The 7236-nt window shown below is 36.5% G+C and overlaps 1 non-coding gene across 1 annotated transcript; it reads right to left on the bottom strand.

The window, feature by feature from the left end:
- Positions 1-3366: 3366 nt before the first annotated feature.
- LOC128281226 (small nucleolar RNA R71) lies at positions 3367-3473 on the bottom strand. Its single transcript, XR_008271439.1, has one exon. It is a non-coding gene; the product is annotated as a small nucleolar RNA R71 (small nucleolar RNA).
- Positions 3474-7236: the final 3763 nt, after the last annotated feature.

The following is a 7236-nucleotide window of genomic DNA, read 5'->3' as shown; positions in this document are numbered from 1 at the left end:
ACAAGTTTTGGGCGCTGTTGCCAAGGATTTGCGATTGGTAACTTCAGTTTTTGTTATTACAATTTTTATAGTTTTAGTTTCTAAATTTTTTGTTTCATGATCTTAACAGGTCTATTACCAGTTGTATACATAAAGGCACTCCTGCTGAAGGACTCTATCCCTTAGATCCAGAAATTTAAAGGACTTTGCTAAGAAGGAGAAGAGATTAAAGAGCAATACAAAGTGCAATGAATCAAGACGATGACAATCCACCTGCTATGAATAAGCAACTTAATTCGGGAGCTCTAAATGTTAATCCTCTTGTTGCTCAGATGTTTGATGATCGGGATAGACTAATATGAGAGCATGTAGTGCCTATCTTAGACAACCTGAATCCTAGAATAGGCAGGCCAAAAATTCAAGCTCCCCACTTTGAACTGAAACCTGTAATGTTTCAGATGCTTCAATTAATTGGTCAGTTTGGTGGTTTGCCAACTGATGATCCCAAATTGAACTTGAGACATTTCTAGGAGGTCTGCGATTCTTTCAGACAATAAGGTGTCTCTAAAGATGCCTTAAAACTAAAATTGTTTTCCTATTCTTTAAGAGATCATGCTAGACCATGGTTCAATGCTTTACCATCTGGAATAGTAAAATCATGGAATGATCTCTGTCAAAGATTTCTACTGCGATATAACCCACCCAATATGAATGCCAAACTAAGAAATGACACAACATCCTTCAAGAAACTAGAGGATGAAACACTGTATGAAGCATGGGAAAGGTTTAAAGATTTACTTAGGAAATGTCCTTAGAAACACGGAAATTTATATATTTTTACATACCTTTTTTAACTTAAAATCATACAGTTTCGATAAAATTATTGTAAAAAATAATTAATTTTATAAAATAATTAAAGTTCACTTAAAATATGAACATGTTGAATTTTAATTAATTTTATAATTAACTGAATTTTAATTAATTTTATAATTAATTTTGATAAATTTTGGTTATTTTTGATAGATTTGCACAAAACGCAAAAAATGGCTCGGCAGACTTGCAATTTGAAGTATCGAGATGAACGAAATTTCAGCATAAGACGGTCCAAAATTATATGAATTAATTCTTAATATAATTAATTTTAATTTATATCCAATTTAATTTGGGTTAATAAATTATTATTAATTAATTATGAAAAAGTGGTCCAATTGAACTGAACTGAGTGAACCGAACCGACCAAGAAATGGAAAGCCCAAAAATCGTCGCAAGAGCTGACCCAAATCAAGTTATTAGCTGATTATTTAAGGTTGAAAATAGGCCCTTGAAGACTTATTCAAGTTGCATTCAACCCCTTCACAATTGGTGGCATTGTAGATATGCCCCAAGCCAAATTTAGCAAAGTTGAAACCATCAACCTTGCCACATGTGTGGCCGAATAAGGGATGGCTCTTTGGCTGCTATTTTTAGCTAATTTGAGCAGCCATATTCAGCTATAAAAACCCCTCTTGGCTGATCATTCAACACATCTCACTTTCATTCACATCTTTTCTCTCTTCTCTCCACTTTCTCTCTTCTTTGCCATTCCAAATTCTCTTACTCTCTTGCCGATTTCTTCCCTTGGAAAAGAGGTGTTCATCAGCCATTTTGGAGCAAAATTGAAGTGTTCATAGTAGCTTTAGTTGACGAGGACAATGGAGAAGGAGGAACGGAGCAAACTAGTCAAGCCACGGAAAAACATCAGATTTGATTCTTGTTCCCTATCTCTTTAATTTTTGTTGTTGTTATTATGAACATATCTATGAATATTTATGTTTTTGGAATGGTTAATTTAATCAATTTTTCTTGAATTTAATTCGTGTTAGGTTGATTGCATTTCGTTTTCTTCAATTGTTAAAATTGTGTTTATGTTGTTATAGGTTTCGGTAAGATGCTTGATTAAGTAAAACCATGACTAAGTTATTCTTGCATTATAATTGTTAGGTAATTAATGAATTAATTATTTGAACTGATTGAAATTGTAATTAATGGACACAACACTTAATCAGTGCATGTTTAATCATCTAAGGTAGCTGAGGGTTAAATTAGCAACGGTATTTGACGATACAATTGCCTTGCATAACTTGCAACATTATTGTGATTAAATTGTTTCAAGGTAAGGATACTTTGTTACCTCACATAGTCTTTTATGTGCTTATTCAATCAAGTTAATTGTTTGAATTGACATAGGGATATGTTTAAGAGATTATTTCAATTTAATAAGTATGTATGTGCTATAACATATTTGCCTATTAAGATTTGTTTAATCGATTGAATTGACATAGGGATATGTCCAAGAGATGAATGGATTGTGGTAAGTAAGTATGTTCATATGTTAGCAAATTACCGAGTTGCCGTGAATTTATTCGCAACAATGTAAACATGAGTTTAATAATCCTAAGTTAAGAAATGTAATTAATCTAACACAATTATGTCATCTTGATTAAATCGTATTTTGAAATCGTGCATTTAAGATTTATTTATTTAGTTTACTTAGTTTAAAATCTTAGTTTTTAATCACCCTCTTCAAACAAAATATTTTTCTTCACCAAAGTGTTTTAAGTAGCATTCATAAATAATTCTTTTCAAGTCCCTGTGGGTACGATAACTCAACATTTACTTGTCACTTTATTACTTTTTGCAATTGTGTACACTTGCACATTTCATCGTTCCATGTTTTTGGCGCCGTTGCCTGGGATTTTTTTAAAAAGTCATTATTTGTGAATTTGTTAGGTTTGCATTTTGGTTTATTTTTCTGTTTAAATTTTAACTTAATTAATTTTTCTACGATTATTTCAGGTGTTTATGAGTATTGACCGATTTATCGATTTACTCCCTGTAGACCCTGAGATTGAATGAACTTTTCGACAGCGTAGAAGACAAGCAAGTTAGAGAAGGACCGAAGAGATAAACTTCGAAAATCTGAATCAAGGAAACGGAGCAGACCCTGCTCAAATTCCTATCCTTATTGCTGATGATAGGGGTAGAACTTTAAGACAGTATGTCGTGCCAGTGTTTCATGGTCTTAATCCGGGTATTAAGAGACCTAAAATCGAGGTACAACAATTCGAGCTGAAGCCAGTCATGTTCCAAATGCATCAGACAGTGGGCCAATTCAGTGGAATGCCTACCGAAGATCCTCACCTACACTTAAGACTATTTATGGAGGTGAGTGATTCTTTCAAGTTAGCCGGAGTACCCAAAAATGCATTAGGATTGAAGCTGTTCCCGCATTCGCTAAGGGACAGAGCTCGAGCCTGGTTGAACTTATTACCACTAAACACAATTACCACATGGCAAGAGTTAGCAGAAAGATTCCTTATGAAGTATTTCCCGCCTAGCAAGAATGCTAAGTTGAGGAACGAGATCACTGCTTTCCAATAAATGGATAATGAGTCCTTGTATGAGGCATGGAAAAGGTACAAAGAATTATTACGGAAGTTCCCTCATCACAGAATCCCACATTGCATCCAACTTGAGACATTTTATAATGGTCTCAATGCTCACACGAGGATGGTAGTAGACGCTTCATCTAATGGTACTCTCCTTTCTAATTCTTATAATGACGCTTATGAAATCATTGAGAGGATTGCCAGCAACAATTATCAATGGTCAACCAATCGAGCAGCTCCAGGAAGACGAGTCACTGGAATACATGAAGTAGACGCTCTCACTTTACTCGCATCTCAGGTATCCTCAATATCCTCAATGTTAAAAAAATTTCACCGCTAAAGGGTGTAATAGTTTTGCAGCACAGCCACCGAATAAATTTGAAAATGTAGCCTGTGTTTATTATGGGGAAAGACATTTGTTCGAAGAATGTCCATCAAACCCAGAATCCGTGAATTACATGGGTAACCAGAACCAAAATCGAGGAAGGCAAGGGCTGCAATCCAATTTCTATAACCCATCATGGTGAAACCACCCGATTTTTTCTTGAAGTAACTAAGTGCAGGAACCAGTAACAATTATGTCCAACCTAGACCGACCCAGCCACCTAGTTTTCCCCAACAAGGTCAAAAACCAACCCAAGCTGAACCATCCAATAGCCTAGAGAATCTATCGAAGGCATACATAGCAAAAAATGATGCCACTCTAAGGAATTTGGAGAATCAAGTGGGCCAGCTTGCAACTGAACTCAAAAACCGACCACAAGGTTCTTTACTTAGTGATACGGAGAGTCCGAGGGAACCAGGGAAGGAGAATTGTAAAGCATTGACATTAAGGAGCGGAAAGACATTAGAGCCCAACACCGTCGAAGTTGAAAAAGAGCCAGCTAATGCTCAAGACTCAGAGGACAATCAATCGAGTATTAAAATTCTAGTTTCACAAGAACCAGATTTTGCAAAATCCATCAAGGTAACTTTAGAACCAGCTAATTCTGATCAACCAACAACTCCATTAGACACAGAATTACCACAGGAGACGAATCAACTAGTTCCAGTAAAGAAACCTCCACCACCCTACCCTCAAAGACTTCAGAAGTAGAAGCAGGAAATGCAATTCAAGAAGTTCCTAGACGTACTCAAGCAACATCATATCAACATCTCGTTGGTTGAAGCATTTGAACAAATGCCAAACTACGTCAAATTCATGAAGGATATCCTGTCTAAAAAACGAAGGCTCGGACAATTTGAGACGGTAAACCCTACAAAAGAATACAGTGCATATCTTCAAGATAAACTACCCCCAAAGTTGAAGGATCCTGGATGTTTTACCATACCTTGCAACATTGGAGCAACATATTGTGGTAAGGTACAATGTGATTTGGGTGCGAGTATCAACTTGATGCCCATGTCAATATTTAGGAAGTTAGGAATAGGTGAAGTTAGACCTATTACGGTTACACTTCAACTAGCAGATCGATTCTTAGTGCATCCAGAAGAAAAATTCGAGGATGTATTGGTACATGTAGACAAATTTATTTTTCCTACTGACTTTGTGATTCTAGACTTTGAAGCAGACAAAGAGGTGCCAATCATCTTAGGAAGACCTTTCTTAGCAACCGAAAAGACCCTTATTGATGTGCAGAAGGGTGAGCTTACTATGCATGTTCAGGATGATCAGGTAACATTTAATGTTTTTAAGTCTATGCGATTTTCTGACACAATTGATGATTGTTCTGCAGTGTCCGATTTAGAGGAGCTAATCATGGAAAAGGAACTCAATTATGATGAGGACCCATTGGAACAAATTTTGACATCAGATCCTCCAAATGATGAATACTTAGCTTTGTTAGAAGCTAATCAAAGGGGATTTAATCCGCAATCTTGCTTTGAATATTTGGAGTTAGAGAAAAGGGATTATGCCCAACCAAAAGCGTCAATCGAGGAGCCATCTAAATTAGAACTGAAGGTACTTCCCTCACATTTGAAATATGTTTATTTAGGTAACTCTTCTACTCTGCCTGTGATTGTTTTAGCAGAATTAACTACTAAGCAAGAAGAGAAACTCATCCTGGTGCTGAAACAATTCAAGAAGGCTATTGGATGGACCATAGCTGATATTCAAGGAATTAGTCCATCTGTATGCATGCACAAGATTATCCTGGAAGATGGAAAAAAAGGGACAATTGATGGACAACGAAAACTGAACCCCATTATGAAGGACATAGTCAAGAAAGAAATCATCAAGTGGTTAGATGCAGGTATAATTTAACCCATCTCAGATAGTTCATGGGTAAGTCTGGTCCAGTGCATGCCAAAAAAAGGAGGTATCACGGTCATTGAAAATGAGAATAACGATTTGATATCGACTAGAACGGTTACGAGATGGAGAATTTACATCGATTACCGGAAGCTAAAAAAGGCAACTAGGAAATATCACTTTCCTTTGCCGTTTTTGGACCAAATGCTAAATAGACTCGCAGGGTGAGACTATTACTGTTTTCTCGATGGATACTCGGGGTATAATCAGATTATACTAGCACCGAAAGATCAACACAAGACAACATTCACCTACCTATACAATACATTCGCATTTAGACGTATGCCGTTTGGTTTATGTAGTGCACCTGCTACATTTCAAATATGTATGATGTTTATTTTGACTGACATGGTTGAGAAATATTTGGAAGTCTTTATGGATGATATTTCAGTATTTGGAGATACATATGATGATTGCCTAGCCAATCTAGCCAAGGTACTAAGGTGATGCAAAGAAACAAACCTCAACTGGGAAAAGTGTCATTTCATGGTACGAGAAGGTATTGATTTAGGGCATCGGATAACGAGACATGGAATCGAGGTAGATAAAGCAAAGGTAGATGTTATTGAGAAACTCCCACCTCCAACATTTATAAAGAGTGTTAGGAGCTTTTTGGGCCACGCCAGTTTCTATCGAAGATTTATCAAAGACTTCTCCAAAATTGCTAAACCCTTATGCAAATTATTGGAGAAGGACACGGCGTTTAAATTTGATGAGGAGTGCTTAAGAGCTTTCAACGATTTGAAGAGTCAACTAGTTTCAACACCCATTATCATCACACCAAACTGGGATTTGATGTGTGATACAAGTGACTTCGCGATCGGAGCTATCATGGGTCAGCGAAGGAACAAAGTTTTTCATCCCATCTACTATGCGATTCAGACTCTGACAGGAGCTCAACTGAATTATACAATAACAGAGAAAGAGTTACTTGCTATTGTGTTTTCTTTTGACAAGTTTCGATCTTATCTTGTAGGTACCAAAGTGACTGTCTATACGAACCACTCGGTAATTAAGTATTTACTTCTACTTCAAGAGTTTGATCTAGAAATTCAAGATCGAAAGGGAGTAGAAAACCAAATTGAAGACCACTTGTCCAGGTTAGAGCCACAAGAAGGGAACTCTCCTCTTATACATATTCGAGAGTCGTTTCCAGATGAACACATACTGAAGGTAAATCATGTCCATAATACCCCTTGGTTTGCTGATATTGCTAACTTTTTAGCTTATGGGTTGATGCCGATTGATAAGACATATCATTAAAAGAAAATTTTTCTTCACGATGTGAAGTACTATTTCTGGGAAGAGCTGTATTTGTTTAAAAAGTGTGCAGATCAAATGATCAGGAGATGTGTGGCAGAAGATGAGATACATAAGATTTTATACCATTGTCACTCAGCTCCGAGTGGGCGACACTTCGAGGGTACACGTACTGCAGCCAAGGTATTGCAAGCAAAATTCTTTTGGCCAACATTATTCAAAGACGCATATGCTTACGTAAAGAGTTGTGATCAA

Source organism: Gossypium arboreum, chromosome 9 (assembly GCF_025698485.1).
Source record: "Gossypium arboreum isolate Shixiya-1 chromosome 9, ASM2569848v2, whole genome shotgun sequence".
NCBI lineage: Eukaryota > Viridiplantae > Streptophyta > Magnoliopsida > Malvales > Malvaceae > Gossypium > Gossypium arboreum.
Note: the sequence above shows the minus strand (reverse complement) of the source record. Positions and strands in the feature narration are given on the sequence as shown.